General features: G+C 43.7%; 1 protein-coding gene across 8 annotated transcripts in view; it reads left to right on the top strand.

Moving 5' to 3' along the window:
- The window catches only part of MBNL2 (muscleblind like splicing regulator 2), a 158,525-nt gene that overhangs the window by 82,792 nt on the left and 57,450 nt on the right, over window positions 1-18,283 (top strand). The gene's annotated exons all lie outside the window — the stretch shown is intronic.

Below are 18,283 nucleotides of genomic sequence, written 5' to 3'. Positions count from 1 at the left end.
CCGTGCTCTGTTGAAAAGATCTTTTCTCCTCTTGCTGTTGTTAGAGGAGTGCCTGCAGCCTGTTGCTTAAGCAGCCCGTGATGGATGGTGCCGATGGCCTGATCGGCTGTTTGGGTCTTAAGGCCCAGGTGGAGGCTGCAGAAGAGCCACCCACGTCCTTTCAAGGAGGAGAGCGGGAAGGGTCTGGGGGCTGGCCGGGCATATGGTGGCCCCCGTTTCTGGTATTTAAGCTCTTCGTGCTCTCCTGGCCTCCAGCCTGCTGCCTGATCACAAGAGCAGTGCTAAATGGAGATCTGTATGAGATCAGCAATATTTAGTGATTGGGAGGCTGACATAATGCACTTTCTCATAATTTATTAAAGTTGCAATACATTTGAAAAATCTGTGAAGAACATGGAAACCTCGGGGTAATATCGTCCAGTGCATTAACCCTCCATTGATTTTGCATCTCAATCAGAGTAAAAGCCAAAGTACTTCTGATGACCCGTGAGGTTCTCCCCCCACCCCCCCACCCCCCACCCTGTCTGCACCTCCCTCCCCTCACCTCTCCAGTCTTGGTTACCACTCTTTCCCTTGCTCTGCTCCAGCCACACTGTCCTGGTTGCCATTCTAGAATACTCTAGGCAAAGTCCCACCTCAGGATCATTGTACTCCCTGTCTCCTCTTACCAGGCTTATTCCCTTACCTGAAAAGTCCTCCTCAAGACCTCCTTCAGACAGCCTAACAAAAACTGCAAAGTTACCCACCCACCCACTTCCTCTCCCCCTTAGATATATTTTTTTTCCTAGCACTTATCAGCATCATACCCACTCTGTAATTCACTTGCTGACTTTGTTCAAGGTCTGTCCTGTCCCATTAAAATGGAAGCTCCCTGAGCTTAGGGACTTTTGCCTCTTTTGCTCATCACTCTTTCTCAAATGCTGAGAGGCTTGCCTGCTACAAAGGAAGTTTGAAATATGCACTGAGTGAATGAATGACTGGAGATGGTAGTCCGGGGACATAACGATTGGAAGCATCTTGCTATGACAGCTCTCCTCTACTGAGAAAATCAGCAGCTTAGGCACTGAGGTCAACAACACTAGGTGTGGAGGCTTCCAAGTGGAGGGGGGGAGGCCAGGGGACAAGGTGCAAGAAGCTTTGCCCTTGGCTGTCAAGAGACTTGTTAGAATCCTAACTCTACCTCCCACTAGCTCTGTGACCACTAACAAGCTGTTTGACATAGGTGACTGGTTTCTCTCAATTTAATCAATATGTGAAAGAAAGATGATGATTCAAAAGTCCAGGGTTGTTGTGAGAATCAGGGCCAATGTCCTTAAGACAGCAGGTGTATAGCAAGCCTTCATGAAAGTGAAAGCTATTCTCATACATGTCCATCATTTGTATTAATCTGTAGCTGTTTGCATTATTGGTAAAAGTAGAAATTCACATGCTTGTTGGCATTTTCATTTTAGGGAATACATTGAGTCTATTTTAAAACTCCTTGCAATAGTATTTTTGTCCTTATAGGAAAAAAAAGTCTCCTATATACACTTGTATTTCATTCCAGTGTGGATTGGTACTACTTAAGGATCCTTAAATAGGAAGAAATGGTCCCTTAAGCAGTGAAGATCATCTTCCAGTTATATCAGTTCCCCCACCTCCAAATGTCATCTCACAAGGTTTACAAGGGTCTGGACTTGCAAAATCCGTGTGTTCCAAAGATTCATTTGTTAAACATTGATGGCATACACGTTCTCCACCAGGCACTGTGCTCTCTGTGACTGACTTTTCTGAGGCAAGTGGGAGAGCTTCCCCTCAAGAACAACTAGCAATAAAGCCCTGAGACTGAGTCCTAATGATAAGAGCAGGCATTGGGTGTTAGGTGCTGCCCAAGAAGTGCAGATTGTTCCAGAAGTGCAGGGAAGGCAAAAATACTTTCTCAAGGGTGGCTGGAGAATGGTTCACATGGAGGAAGGCCGGTTAGACTGGGCCTTGGAAGGGAAGTAGAATTGGACAGTTTGACATGGGGAAGGAGACTTAGGAATGGAAACAGCTTGAACATGGCCATAGAGGAGGCAGGAAGTCATCAGGCCTTAGGTTTCCCAGCTTCAACTGGGGTTGGGTCTAGGATGTGTGGATCTAGCAGATGTGAGCCTGGAAAGGAAGCTTGCTGTCTGACAGTGTGGAGGCCTTGACCACAGATAAGGACATCTGGACACGATTCAGGAATGAATGGAGTTTCTGTGAGGTTCTGAGGGGGAGGAAAATGCGTCCAGGGTCATAACTCAGGAGGTTCATTCATGGCGTTCAGTACCTTTCACATGCCCTGGCCTTCCAAACGTGCATCTCCAGACCACACCTCTCTCTTGAACTTGAGATTCCTGCTTGCTTGAAACCCCGACTTCAGTAAGCTACGGGCATCCCAACCTCAACATCTCCAAAACACGACTCCTGCAGTTTCTCCAAACCTGCTTGAACAATGCCTTCTGCATCTCAGTCGATGTCAGTTCTACCCTTCCAGTGGCTCAGGACCAAACCCTCACTGTCCTCTCACTGATCTCTTTCACGCTCCGTATCCAGCGTGTTGGAAATCCTGTTGGGTCTTCCTTCGAGACATCACCGAAACCCACCACTTCTCACACCACTGCCACCAGCCTAGTCTAGACCATCATGGTCCCTCTCCAGGATGACTGCCACAGCATAGCTGGTCTCTGTGACTACTCTGGCTCCCCTGTCTATTCCCAAAAATGTCACTTAGATCATGTCACTCCTCTGCTCAAAATCTCCATCCCTTCAAAGTCAGCAAAGTCTTTCCAGTGGCCTACAAGGCCCTCCGTGACCAAACCTCTGTTACTTCTCCGACGTCTTTTTTGGCTGTGCCCTGGTTCAGCGTACTCCAGGTTCCCTGGCCATAGACATGCCAAACATGCTTCCTCCTTGGGGCATTGGTACTGGTTGTTCTCTACCTAGAACGTGCCTCTCCCAGACACAGGCCATGCCCAGCTGTCCACTCCCTTTGGGTATTTGCTCCAAAATCACTTTCTCATTTAAAAAGAATTTAAAAAAGGCTTCCCAACCCACTAGAGCATGCCCACCGCTGACCTCACTTCCCCGCCCCCCCCCCCCCAACCTCAGAACTTGGCATATTCTACTCTATAATGTACTTACTTCTAATACTCACTGCTTATTGCCTGTCTGTCCCAAATAGAAGCCAAGTTCCATGAAGACGGGGGTATTTGTGAGTTTTGGGTGAAAGAGCGCTGCTGGAGGGGAGGTGGATGAGGGTCTGTTGTCAGCATCGGGCCACATTCAATGGCTTGCACCCGCCTGAAGGTGACAGTGGGAATGAAAAGTGAGCCATGATTCAGGAGACCTAGTGGCCACGTATCCAGGGCCAGATAACCCCATGTGGGAGACGTGGGGCTTTGTAGTAGATGAAGTACCAGTCACAGGATCCATGCCACACGGTCCTGTAAAATTCACTGTGCTCTAGAGCCAGAAACTGTCCTTATTTATTGATCACGGAAGCAGCTAGGTGAAACTGAGTAGATGAAAATGAAGAAAATACTGGCCCTATAAAAACAGCTCTGTGCCCTGTACTGGCAGAAGTATCATACTGGGGTCATCCAAGGGAGGTAGAAACTTCCTGGGGAAACTGCCCTCCCCTGGGGCTTTTGGCCTTTCCTATAAGCAAAGCATAGATATGTGCCTAAAACATACGTGCATAATTCTTTTTTTTAAGTTTATTTATTTATTTTGAGAGAGACCACCAGCAGGGCATGGGCAGAGAGAGAGAATCCCAAGCAGGAACCGAGCTGTAGGCAGGAGTCCATGCAGGACTCGAAGTTATGAACCAGGAGATCATGAACTTAGCCGAAATAAAGAGTCGGATGCCCAACCAACTGAGCCACCCAGGTGCCCCCTTCCATAATTCTTAAACTATAGCTTGATACATGTATCATCCATTTATCTCCCTGAAATCCAAGGGCCTCACCTACTGATTTTGAAAGCTTGCAATCTCCTCCTAACAGGATAGCTCCTGGGGCTGGGAGTGGTCATCATGCTGTTCTAATACATGGAGAGGTGCTGAGAGTGGCCTACTTTGGTTATTCCCTTCAATTATTAGTTTGATGTATTAAAATTCAACCATATTTATAAAATGTACTCAGTCACTTTAATTGGATTTGTGAGAATGTATGATTTATGAAACATCACATAGATCCTTCCGGCTAATACTGGGCTTAACTATTACTTATTACTGTGATTTCTTTCCTTTCTTCGCTTCATATGTATATGCATTGCAAATCTCTGTGTCTAGAGTTTCTCAAAGATAGGAACAATTCATTTTTCATCTCTGTATTCACTTGGGCCTAGCATCATCATACCAGGCATATGGTAGAAATCAATAATTTATATTCCTAGGGCATGGCAGTTTTGGCATCAGGCTAAGTAGATTCAAATCTTGGATCTTCCCCAACTGTGTGACCTGGGGCAAGTAACTTAACCTTTCTGAGCCTTAGTTTCCGCACTTGCAAAATGGGGATAAAAATGAGACCTACTGCAGAGGCTTACTATGAGCATGAACAAGATCATTCATACAGAGCGCTTAACACCATGCTTGGCATGTCATAAACATCCGCTAAACATAATTTTCATGATTATATGAACATGTGAGATTAGCGCAGTGATTGAGAGCAGTGGCTCAAGGGTCACGCTGCCTGGGTTGAACTCCTGGTTCTACCTCTTGCTACTTAGACGGCCCATGACAAGGTCATTAATCTCCCCAGGACTCAGTTGTCCCATCTGTCACAAGGAGGTATTACCAGTACTTCCATGTCTCATAGATCTGTCTGAGACAATGTGTGTGAGCACTTAGCACAGTGCCTAGCATGGATATAATAACTTTATTATGTACATTTATATTATGATAACTATTATAGTAATAATAATAATGATAATAATAGTATATATCTACATTCACTAAATGTTTCCAAGTATTATTATCATGAAAGTATTTATTTTTAAAAAAAAAAAAATTAGGCTCTCAAATAATAAATTGATTCAGTTTATACATAAATCTGACCAGCAGTTTCTGGACTATCAGAAGCTTAAGTATCCAACCAGTAGCAAAAGACGGGGAACATTTGGGGTTTGCTGAGAGAAAATACTTCTTCCATAAACTGGGTATGGGGAGGACCCAGGAGGGAGAGGGAGTAATGTCGTATCTCAATGTTTGGCTAGATCTGACCGGAAGGGACCCCAGGCTCTGAAGACAGTTCTGCCCATTGGATCGAAGAGATGCTTCCCATGAACCCAAGAGTTCTGTCTCAAAGATTCTACCCTCCTCCGTACATTTTGGAGAAACATTGAGCAGCAGGGAGCTTGAGAAAAATTAGCAGGGTGTCTGTCTACTGAGGCTGGGTTACAGTGAGGGTAAATCAGGAAAATGATCCTTGGTGGGTCTGTGGATGGGGAGCCGCTGTCCCTAGTGGACCACAGGCCCCAAACTGGGAGCAGAGTTTTCCAGATGCAGAGGCCAAGCAAAGCTCCGGTCAGGGAAGGAGCCTGAATGGAGGCAGGTTCTCAGGCCTGGAACCGGGAGGTGAAGGGAGAAAGCCTGTGTTACCCTATCTAGCATGAGAGAGTGAGGTCGCCCAGTGAGTGAACCAGGTCGAAAGGAAGGCAGAAAGTTGGAACTTGGGCCAGAACAGCCATGCTGCCATCAAAACTGGGAAGGCTGAGTCGTTATCAGCCAGGGCAAAGACCTAGTCTCAGTTCAGGATTTGTCTTAGGAACCTGGGAAAGAATGAACAGGTCAGGAGCTCAGAAGGGCGGGAATAACAGGAAACCTGAGCTGAACACAGCAGGCCTCTCCTTTGTACCCTCTTCTCTACCATCTATCCTGGGTGCATCAAACTGCCTGTGAAGGTGGCCTCACCTCCTGAGACCACAGAAATGCATATCGACCTTTGTAAAAGCAACTTCAAAATGCCGGCCAAATTTACACATTGTCTTTGACTTCCCTCCTGCTTCACTGAATGACTCTCCCCCCACCACCCCCACTCCGTGCAGTTTTAATATCAAGGACAATTTTTATCAAGTCTTTCTCTGTAATCAGGATATAAAAATTATCCCAACATTTCTCTTTGAAAATGGATCTTCAGAGACTCAGTAGGCCTTTATGCATTACTAATGAGTTCTTTAGTGAAACATTTTGTCTTTTACTAAAATAAATCTCTCCTATTAAATCTTCCATGTGAAAAATCTGATAGCATTTAAGCTGGCTAGGTTGACTTGTAGAAAATCATTGTGCTTGGGAAGGATTTAGGAGTTGTTACAGTTTGTTTTTGATCAGGCAAGGGGATCTTGTTAGCCGAGTTCATGAAAAAAAGTTAGAAGACACATTCACAGACCCAAATCTTTGTGTTAGGAGATAGCAGGGTGTTTTGCTGGTAAAGGCTCCGGTCTCATGACACACTACATAATCTAGCATTTCTTAGGGGTGACCGTATTAGTTTGCTCAGACCGCTCAACCAAGTACCCCAAATAGGTGGCTTAGAATAACAGAGATGTATTCTGTCACAGTTTTGGAGGCTACAAGTCTGAAATCGAGGAGCATGTCCTTGATGCGTGGCAGGGCCATGCTTCCTCTGAAGAACTAGGGAAGGATCTATTCCAGGTCTCTCTCCCAGCTTCTGGTCATTTCAGATGCTCCTTGGCTTAGAGATGGCCGGCTTCTCCCTGTGTCTGCATCATCTTCCCCCTGTACATGTGTCTCTCTGTGTCTGAATTCCTCCTTCTCATAAGGACGCTAGTCTAAGTGGGGTACAGCCCACCCTGATGACCTCATCGTAACCTAATTACCTCTGTAAAGACCCTATCTGCAAATAAAGTCACATTCTAGGTACAGGGGCTTAAGACACCAATGTACCCTTCTGGGATGACACAATGCACCCTGTAACATTGACCATCCAGTGTCACCTCCCTGATGTCCGTTGCCACACGAGGCTGCTAATTCTGTCCTAAACACAGCTCTCGTATGTTGGGCCAAAAAACTGTTAACCGTAGTTCTTCCACTGACCTCCAGGGACAGTGGAGAGGGCACACTTTTTAGTAACTTGGGACCAGAATTTAGTCCTGGCTGACTCTGACCCGGCATTGGATAGCACCTTCAAACCTTCTGAGCCTCCTTTATTTTCCTTACCTTTAAATTAGGGGGCCAGATCACAAGAATGTTATGAAGCTGTAAGAAGCTACTGGGTCTCAAGAATGCTTTTTGAAGGTGTGATACAAATGTTTCTATTGGACTTCAAGTTTCCTAATAGTGGCTCTGCAGAGAGCGGCCTTGGTCACCCAGCTCTGCCATTACTCCCAGTGTGACCTTGGGAAGTTATTTACCCCTCTGGGCCTCCCTTTCATCCCAGAAGACGAGAACATGAACAGCACCTCTGTTCAGATCTTGTATTGAAGATTAGAATGTAATCTATGAAAAGCTGCCTGGTGTATGATACGCGCGCGCGCTGTTATATAAGCCTCAGCTATTTTTATGGAGGGTGGGACCACGTCTTAGTACCCTGTGTGTAATTCCAGCCCAGCTTCTGGCATAGAGCAGATGCTCTACAAAATGTTTGTCGAGTGAATAAAGGAACGGAGGCATGTGGCTCTGCCCGCAGGGCACAGCCTGGATAAGCCCCACACCTGTGGACAAGCCGCTATGCCTACACCTGCCCAGGCGGTTTTGTTTTTTTTTTTCTGAACAAAGTGCCGCTTCCTTCTGCTGCAGTTTGGCTCGCAGGCCAGTCCCCCGCCACCAAGTAACGCAGACCAGCCAGAGAGAAGTGTTCTCTGCTTGTGTTGCTAAAAACGAACGCACTCTTGAAAGGGCCCCCTAGCTTTCCCATCTTCTTCCACGGCTTCTTCCCCCAGTCTTCCTCTTTCCCCTGCTGTCTTTTCTCATCTTCCCTTGCTGCCCACCGCTTCCCTAGGCTCAGACCCACCCCGCCCCCACCTCCTCCTGGCAGCCCTCCCAGCCCAAATACCAGCAACCAGGGCACTCCAGCTTTGTCACAAGTATATTTATAATCAGGTGTGATATGCACGATATTTTAAAATAAATACCTCCCAGGTGGGTAGCCACCAGTCAGTGGCACCAGAGCTGGCTCAGGGAGGCCCCCTGCTGTGCAGGATTTAACACTTCCATTGCTGGGATGGGGGGCGGGGGTGGTGGGGGGAGGTGCTAGGATTGGGGGGGGGGGGTGGCTGCAGTGACCAGAGGAGTGAACAGCAGTGGGACAGCAGCTGCTTTTTAAACTGGGACAGAAGTACTTCCAGCATTTTGATAAATAGCACAGCTATACAGGAGCATACCCCCTAAACATCAGCCATTAGGGCTGATGGTCTCTTTGTGTCTGAATTCCAGGAAGGCCTCCGAGGGGGTAGGTGATTCACTACTCACTTTACAAATCAGACTGGAAAAGTCTGTAGGAAAATGAAGATGTATAATAACGTTTTATGCCTTTGGATAGATGTCACTTATTTTTAAAAAATGGCCAGCTTCTGGAATTGCTGATAAAAATGGCAGCCAGTGTTTACTGAGCATTTACTTTGCTCCAGGTGCTGCTCGAAGGCCTTTCTAAGGCCTCAGGAATGTAACTCCCACAGAGTGGTTGTGAATTAGTCTGGCTTGTTTTAATTTGCCCCTTCCACATACATCCAACTAGAGAATCTGATAAAGATCTTAGTTTAGATGTGAAATGTCCCTTCCTTTAGAGCGATCCCTGGGCCCTAAACTAGTTGGGGCTCCCTACAGTATGTCCACACAGCACCCCTGAATTCCTCCTGTCAGGGCATGGGTCACTCTTTTTTTTTTTTATTTTTTTTATTTTTTATTTTTTATTTTTTTTTATTTTTTAATATATGAAATTTACTGTCAAATTGGTTTCCATACAACACCCAGTGCTCATCCCAAAAAGAGGGCATGGGTCACTCTTGTGTTAGTCGCCCATTTCGTATCACAGGGCTTGGCACATAGAAGGGGCTCGAGAAGATTTATCAAAAAGAAGAAAGGGCAATCATTGGACAACGTGCACTCTCTCTAAGAGTCCCTGTACTGCAGATATTTGCAGGAGAGGTATAATAAATAGACTAGAAAGGTGTGCCCTTCCCCACAGGAAAAATGCTACTGCTGTGATATTAATATTTCATACAGCTTCTGTTTCACCCATGGCCATGGTAATACACGTTAGCCTATCTAAACACCATGGAATTAAACAACCACTAGACTGGTTTTGTGTTATGTTATTTTATCACAGTTCACACTAACCAATGTACCTCTGTGACAAAAGACAGTTATCTTCCAATTAAACAAAATAATTTTCAAATAAGGCATCTGATGCCCAGATATTAGTTTCCTTAAATCTCTCAAGAACACGGGGGCAGTTTTTAGTCTCATTGATGTCTCTTAATTGGCACATTTTCAGTTAGCACATGAACTGAAAAGACCAGTAAAAACAGGGTGTGGCTCCTTAATTAAAACTGACAAACAGCTGTTTCCAAATACATGACAAAAATGGTACCAGAAAACTAAAGCTGCACAGGCAACTACAATCCATTTAAGAAAATAAAAATTTCAACGTGCTTTGAAATGGCAAGCTACAAACAAATAACCCTCTTTGTCTCTCTTCCTGGTTCATCACTTTTTATGTTTTGCCTACTTAAAATGGTTACAAAATTAGGTCTTTTCTGACTTTTTTTTTTAATGTTTGTTTATCTGAGAGAGAGAGAGAGATAGAGAGAGAGCAAGCAGGGGAAGGGCAGAGAAAGAGGGAGACATAGAATCCGAAGTAGGCTCCAGGCTCTGAGCTGTCAGCACAGAGCCCAAAGCAGGGCTGGAACTCATGGGCCATGAGATCATGACCTGAGCTGAAGTCGGATGCTTAACTGACCGAGCCACCCAGGTGCCCCACAAAATTAGGCTTTAATGGCACTTACCAATAGTGCTTGAAGGAATAAGGCAGTTGTCACAATGAAGGAAACCATCAACAAAACAAAAAAAGCAACCTACTTAATGGGACAAGATATTTGTAAATAATGATACATCCAATAAGGAGTTAATATCCAAAATATATAAGGAACTTACAGAACTCAACACCAAAATAATAATAATCATTATCATCATCATCATCATCATCATCCAATTTAAGAAATGAGCAGAGGACTTGAATAGGTATTTTTTCTATAGAAGACATCCAGATGGCCAACAGACACGAAAAGATGCTCAACATCAGTCATCATCAGGGAAGTACAAATCAAAACAACAATGAACTATCACCTCACACCTGTCAGAATAGCTAAAATCAAAAGCACAAGAAACAACAGGTGTCGGTTAGGATGTGGAGAAAAGGAACCCTCTTATACTGTTGGTGAGAATGCAAACTGGAACAGCCACTGTGGAAAACTGTATGGAGGTTCCCCCCCAAAATTAAAAATAGAATTACCATATGATCCAATAATTCTACTACTGGGTTTTTGCCCAAAGGAAACAAATACATGAATTCAAAAAGATAAATGCACCCCTGTGTTCGTTGCAGCATTATTTATAGTAGCCAAGATACGGAAGCAGCCCAAGTGTCCATCCATAGATGAATGGCTGAAGAAGATGTGTCTATGTGTAATGGAATATTACTGAGCCGTAAAAAAAGAATGACATCTTGCCATTTGCAACAACATGGATGTACTGAGAGGGAAAAATGCCATGTAAAATAAGTCAGAGGAAAACAAATAGGGTATGATTTCACCGATATGTGGAAGTCAAGAAACAAAACAAAGGCAGAAAGAAAAAAAGCGACAAACAAAAAACAGATTCTTGAATACAGAGAACAGACTGGTGATTGCCAGAGGGGAGGTGAGTGGGGTGATGGGTGAAATAGATAAGGGGGATTAAGAGCACTAAGTATGTATCAAATTGTTGAATCACTACAGTGTCCACCTGAAAGTAATATAACACTGTATGTTAATTATACTTCCATTGAAAAATTAAAAATACAAACAAAGAACAGGGCAGTTGCACTGGCATAATGGAGCCTGAGTCACAAATCTATTTACGAGACACTGGGGATGGCCCTAAGGTCTTCCCAGCCCTCTATTCATAATAAAAGGTCCTAAATGCATATCTAAAGATGGGAAGACTCAGAAGCATTTGAAGCACTCTCTAAGGAAGGTAAAAAGCATTAGCACTGGGGGAGAGCTCTGAATATCACCCCACGGGTGCAGCAGTGGAATGACAGGCAATGCCAGTTTCTGGAAAGAAAATGCTACCATCACCACCTTTACTTGGGCCAGCCATCTACCCAGTGAGATTCAGGCTTCCTCATTCCCCCTCCTCCTCCCAGCTCGTAGCTGTGCAAAGGCGGGTAAAATTGGAGGTGTTGGTAGCTGCCTATCAGCATTTGTGATTTTCCCTCGTTTCCCCATCTGGCTACTTTCTCCAGCCTTCCTTCTATCTTCCCACACGTTTCCTCCATACTGTGGGAGCGAGAGATAAAGGAACACTCCCTAGAAAAGAGAAGATCAGATCATAAATATTCCCTTTTTAATCTGTCTTTAATAAGGGCAATGTTTTATGCTCTTTACCAAAAGAGAATTGCATATATGGACCATAAAAGGTAGATTGTAATACAAATTGAAATAAATCACTAATAAACAGAAAGTACTTATTTTAAATTCATTCATAATATTGATGATCTGGGCAACTGCTCATTTTGATGGAAGTTCTGGTTATCATTTGCTTGTAGCGATTCCCTGAATTCAGTTTCCTCTAATTCCAAAGTACTTATGTGGTTGTATTTTATTTGCTCTATTATGTAGTTGGAACTAATAATACAAGGAGCTCATGTGGTTCAATTAGTTTATTTAAATTCAAAAGAAGCTTAAAAGCCTAATCTGTCACTTGCCTTAGAGTACAGCTATTTCAGCCGCATAGTTAACGTTATAAATTAGGCCCTGATGTGAATAACCGTTTTATTCCCCTACACTTTTACTTGCCCATATCCTTCCGGAAATGTGCTGCAGAAGGAAGAAAAGGTTTAGGCCAAATGTTAAACTCAGCCTCTTGCCACCTGACAGAGACCCATAAAAATGATGGCCCAATATAAATATCAATGAAGACCTTTATTTTTCCCCACTTTGAAAAAAACCTTGAGAGGGTCTGAAATTGTAGGGAAACGGAGGTGGCGGGTGGGTCGTCAGGCCAGTTCAGTCACTTGGAAACGTCTGCTGGACATCTTCTATGCACAAGAACCAAACAGTGGTCTGACTGAATTTCTCACTTTCAAGCTGTGTCCCACTGTAGGTACTTAATAAATCCTCCTAGACTTAATCAGCTTGACTTAATTTGCCACTTCTGTTGGCGCATCTCGTGCCTTGTCTGTCACATAGACTTCTCAACTATTCTCGAACACGTTGGAGCTGTTGCCAACAGAAGTCCCTGGTGTCACTCTTTACTGTAACTGTTGCTGTACGTAGTTTTCCCCTTTCACTAGATTAGGGACATTTGCGAGGAAATAGATGTGGAATAGACAATGCATAGAAAAGTACGATGTTTCCAGAGCAACTTCTGCTATCTCTCCAGCTGTCACAACCATCAGAAGGGGTTGAGATATGGGAATACGATGGCCCCCATTTGAACAGATGAAAAAATGGAGACACAGACCATTATGATGATTTGTAAAAGTTAGTATAGCCATTTGGGGATGAAGCCACAACCAGAATGTCAGGATTTTCCCACTATAATGCATATTTGCTTTTGATTCTAGATTAGTCATGCCATGTCAATCAGCCCTGGCAAGTTTCAGCAGGAAAAATACCAAAGAAAAACAGATCTGAGGCTCTTCTGAAGACAGAAATGGCCTGTGCTGGCCATTGTTCTGTGACAACAAGAATAACAAAGGGTTAAAGAGCTTGGGAGACAGGCCAGAGAGAAGCAAGGGATGGAGAGACGAAAGTAGGATTAGCGAAGTTGTTTTTAATTCCATTTATCTTTATCTACTGTGCAATGACGGTGTTAACAGTAATAGTAATGATAAGGGTGAGGATGAGGCTGAAAATAATAAGAGTAATCATATCAAAAACTTATGGAGGGCTTACTAGGTGCCAGAAACTGTTCACACACTTTACAGGCATCAACTCATAATCTTTACTGAAAGTCTAGAGGTAGAACTATTGTTATGTCTGTTTTGCGGATGTGGCGACTGGAGGCCACCAAGCCCCGTGGCAAGAAGAGCAAAGCTGGATTTGGGGCCAAAGTAGTTCAGGAAAGAGTCTGTTCCCTTTACCACTGGTTCAAACGGCTCCTCCAAAAGGGTTTCCGAGACAGAACGGGTCTCAGGAGTGTCACTCCAGGACGAGCATCTGTCGTCACATCAGGGTTCCGTTAAGCTAGCCTCACGCGTGTAGAATGCAAGGGAATCCGAGAGCCTCTCTCACGGCCAGCCTTGGGGTCCAAGGCAGACCCCTGGACTCAGAGTATCCCCGCAGGCCAGTCTCAGAGCACATGCCGTCTCCCCTCGATGGTTAGAGTCAGCCCTTGCCATTCTACAGCTGGCCGCTCACTGGAAAATACCACCATGTGCTGAAAGCAGGGCGTGGCCAGGACCCAACTGGAAGAGGCAGAATTCAGTAGGTCAGACTGTGTTTCCCGAACCTCCCCTGGAATGATTCCCCCCGAAAAGGATCTTTTTAGAGTCTGCGGATCCGTGGCTCAGCCCACACCAAGACACGATTCCAATTATCCCCAAGTGATATGTACAGTAGGGAACCTAGTAACTGTTTGAATTGTTATATATAAAATCCATAGCTTTCCCATGGAAAACTAATGGGACGTGTTCTGTGAGCTATTCCTGTGGGCAAAAACTCCTATTGTTAATCCCTTTAACAATCTCCTAATTAATCTGTTTTCTTTTTGGCTTCCATATTTTAATTGACTTTTTCAATTAGGAACATATTAGAAAAAGATTCTAAAAATTACTTGTTTTAAAATAAGCATTTAGAAAATCTCATTTTCCAGTTACACTTTCTCCCCGCCCCCCCACACCGACCTGATTCTGAAATCTTTTCTTAGCCAAGGCTGCGTTTATTCGATCCCACACCATGTAATGTAATGGCCGTGTAATTCTGATGGCTCCAATCTGTTGTTCTGCCAAATTACAGATTATAGTTATTTAGCATCTTTCCCCATTTTGCTGAGAATCAACACAGATACTCTGTATTAGAATCTTCCACGGTCACTTACTTTAATAAACTTAATTCGGCTTGAAATTTTTACTCGCGACTCCCTAATCTAAATATTCCTGGAATAGAGATTATTGTGAAGGTAAAATAAACTGCACAAACCCTACGTACACTCTGTCAGAATCTGCTATTCTTTTAAAATAAGCTGTCTCCAGACAATGCAAACCATAATAAAATTAAAGAAAGTAGTAAACAAAAAGTATAAAATGCAATAATCACGGTGAGATTCTGCATGTAGCTAGTATAAAACCGTGCTACTCTCCTGCTTAAAAACTCCGGGGCAATGAAGTTCAGACCCCTTAACGTGGCTCCATTTGCTGCCTGTTTTGTAAAGGTTCTCACTCCTGCTCCAACCCACACCCGCTCCTGTACTCCAGCCTCGGGAAACCACGCAAGCCCCTTCCCCCCGCCCCCCACCCCATGTGCATTCATCTCGCACATTCTCTTCCTCTGGTTCTCCTTTTGTATTCTCTCCCCTCAACACACACACACACACACACACACACGCACGCACACACGCACACCAGGCACCACTCACTCCTTTGCCTCATTCCTTCTCAAATCCTTTGGGTCTCAGTGTAAATGTCACTTCTTCAGCGTCCTTCCCTGACCCACCTGTCTCAATTTTGACCATCTCCCACTATCCTGTCTCAGCGTTCTCCTCAGAACACGTATCACAATCTGTAGTTATACATTTATGGGTGTCGTTATTTGGTTAGTACCCCTGTTCACCCCTAGACTGCAGGCGTTAGGAAGGTAGGCAGGGTGTTGCGCTTACCACAATGTCTGGCACACACATAGTAGGATCTCAATAAATATTTGTTGAATGAATGAATGAGACCCAAGCTTGAAAGTACACGAAGAACAATGGTGAATGTGATCCAGACCACTTATGGTTCCCATACGACCTGAAGCTAATGTCTCAGGAGCTTTGATCCCCACATCAGCCCCTCCTATGGGCCCATCTGCCTGCCTTTGCCTGGGCTCCTGCAGTTTATTTCCCTAAGACTCTTCACACAGACTCTGCAATGGCATCCTCGGATCTCCATCCCACAGAAGCCGAACGGTCCCCCTTCTCTAGAGGCTGCACCCTACCTCTCTCATTTCCCCAGAAACAGTGTTTAACCAAGAACTAAAAAGGAGGAAGAGTTGAAATAAAACAAAACAAACAAAAAAAACATCCTAGCGGCCACAGGAAGACTTTTCCAAGACATTTTTATCTTTATTTCTTGGATTAAAATCAGGAGACATTACTTTTGACACTTCTGTTGTGTTTCACAATGACAAACAAAGACACTTTACATTTCTGCACGCTGCCCTCTCCCATTCGGTTATGACAACTTGCTGTGATAATCAACAGTTTTTGTGCGATGATGCGTATCCCACGAATCGTATGCCTTAACAAAAACTTCCTTACAAATTGTTTACTGTGTCAAATAGCTCGTTATGTTTTGACAGTAGCTTTTCCTTTAGGATTTTAGAGTCCTGTAGGATCCTTTACTAAGATTCTGCCTGGATTTTCCCAGTTCTTGAGTTAGTATGCCCCAAACATCCATGGTGCAACACGCTTCAAAATATTTACGCTAGATTGAACTACAGTGCAGGGGTGTGTCTTTAAGTATGGGTACTTGCAGAAATACCCTGTAGAACTGAAAATAATTTTAAATATAAAATACTTGAATAAGCATAATTAAGTAGCTTTCATCAAGTTTTTAAGTAAAACTCTATTCTACGGAAGAATCAAAAAGCCAGTACAATTAAATGTACTTATTTACTTATTGTAAGTAAAATGCCATATGTAAATATTTTCTCTTTTTTGGTAATATTAACAACATTTACTCAATGCTTACCATGTACTAGGAAGATGTACCTCTAAACCTTGTGCATATATTAATTTATTTAATCCCACAACAGCCCTTAGAGGAAAACACAATAGTTTTTATTGTACAGCTTTAAAAAAACTGATGCACAAGAAATTCAAGTAATTTGCTCAAAGTTACGCAGTGAGGAGGGACAGAACCAAGTTATGTGCCCAGGAGTCTGCCTCCAGAGCCTGTGAGCTTAACCATTTCTTTATCCCCCTACCGAAGACTATCAAGGAATAGACCAAGGCAAATAATCTTTTCTATTCCCAAATTCTCATGTATATTTTACTATATGTTAAATTGTGTTATGCATTCTTACTATTATATTATATATATGTGCCCATGTTATTTTATCAAGGATAACACTAGATTTTAATCTTTCCTAGATTTTAACTATTGCCAATAACTAGTTTGGTAAAGTGATGTAATTGAGTCAGGAAGACCTGAATTTAGAATCCAGCTCTACCACTTACCCATTAGATGACCTTGGGAAAGTTCCTTAATTATTTCTGAACCCCTTTGTTATTTTGTAAGATGGGGATCATGATAGCTGTGGTAAGGGGAAAATGAGATAACCGTGTATAAATTGCCTGGCACGTGGGTGATCAATAATACGCCTTATTCTGAATGTGTAAATGAGAACACTAGGAAATTACATTAATTCTCATGAAAAAGAAGGTCCCATCAATAAATTACTAATTTGATGTTGTAAATCATGTTCTCTTGGCTGAAAATGGTTTATACCATTCCTTAAGTGTCCCGGCTGTATCAAAAGATAATAGCATTTACAAGAGAACCATATTTTTCTAGCCTAATCGAAATTTTTACATGTAGCTACAAAGGATTACATTAGAAGACCAGTGGATCAAATGGACAATTAGATGAATGAGCAACACCGAAGAACCAAATTGGTAGAAGTGTAGACATGTCACAAATTCTTTCACCATTCCATGGAACTCTACTTTCCCGAATCCCCCGCATTGGGCCCAGCCGTATGTCTGTGCACACAGGGCTGTAAAGGTACTCTGTATACCTGAGCCTTGCTGGGGTCAGCCTCCAGGTCAAATGATTGTGCTGAAAGAGTGTGGATTGAGGTTGTCACAGAGGAGCCTGAGGTGCGTTATCTTCTGTACGAGAAATATCGTTCTGTTTAATCCGCCTCCACCCCTGCCGATGGGCAGCAGCTACGTCCTGTATCCCATGAACCACCTCCCATCACAGATGATAGGAGTGTATGTGGGCACTTGGCAGAGAGGCAGCCAATCCAGAGACTGGCCACACGTCTGTGTTGTAGGAGCTGGCCCGATACGAATGCCTCTTCGGGACTGGATTTTAGCAAACAGAAACTTGCAGGCAGTTGTCAAGGAGGACAGAAAGGGAAATAAACAAAGAGAAACCTAAAGCAAGTTGGTAGGGCTGGAGGGACCCTGGGACATCACAAAACAAAAAGCGAAGTGAAGTGAGGATAAAAACTATCCCCCAGAATTGCAAACAAAAGGAGATGGAGAGAGAAAGAAAGGGATTCCTAGACCACTTTGATTTACATTCTCTTTCATTGTGGTTTCAGTCTATCTGTCTTCACAATAGACCTTCCAATAGTTGACCAGGGATGGCAATTTCACACATAGGAAGCTGCATGACAACATTCACAATATGAGCCTGAGACCAAAGGGACACACTGACATATAACCATTGTTATAGAATTTTATTGGCAGAAATGTGACCAATTCCCTCTGATGTCCCCAGTACCTGACTATGTCCTACACTCAGTGGGTGACACGACCTTTAATGCTGCTAATAGTAGAGCCCGAGGACAGCATTGGTTGATGACCACAGACCACTAGGACTGAGCCCACGACCGACATCTGCCCCCTCTCCACTGCGGTGGGGAAAGGCTCAGACTGGAGAGGGAGCCAACACAGCCAAAAGTGCAGCCGGAATTAGTGGGAGACAGAGCGAGAACTCCAGATGTTTAGAATTAGGATGACTATAAACAAATTTGTTTCTCCAGATCCACCAAGCTTGTTGTTTAAAATTATTTTTATATCTGGTAAACAAAGCCATATTCTCTTGGTTGCAAATAGACTAATTCTTTAGGGAATGATAATACTCATACCAGGTGGCTCTTGTAAAGAAGAAAAGAGTATTTGCCC

This window comes from Panthera onca, chromosome A1, assembly GCF_046562875.1.
Source record: "Panthera onca isolate mPanOnc1 chromosome A1, mPanOnc1 haplotype 2, whole genome shotgun sequence".
Classification (NCBI taxonomy): Eukaryota; Metazoa; Chordata; class Mammalia; order Carnivora; family Felidae; genus Panthera; species Panthera onca.
The sequence above is the reverse complement of the archived record's forward strand: the minus strand, read 5'-3'. Positions and strand labels throughout refer to the sequence as shown.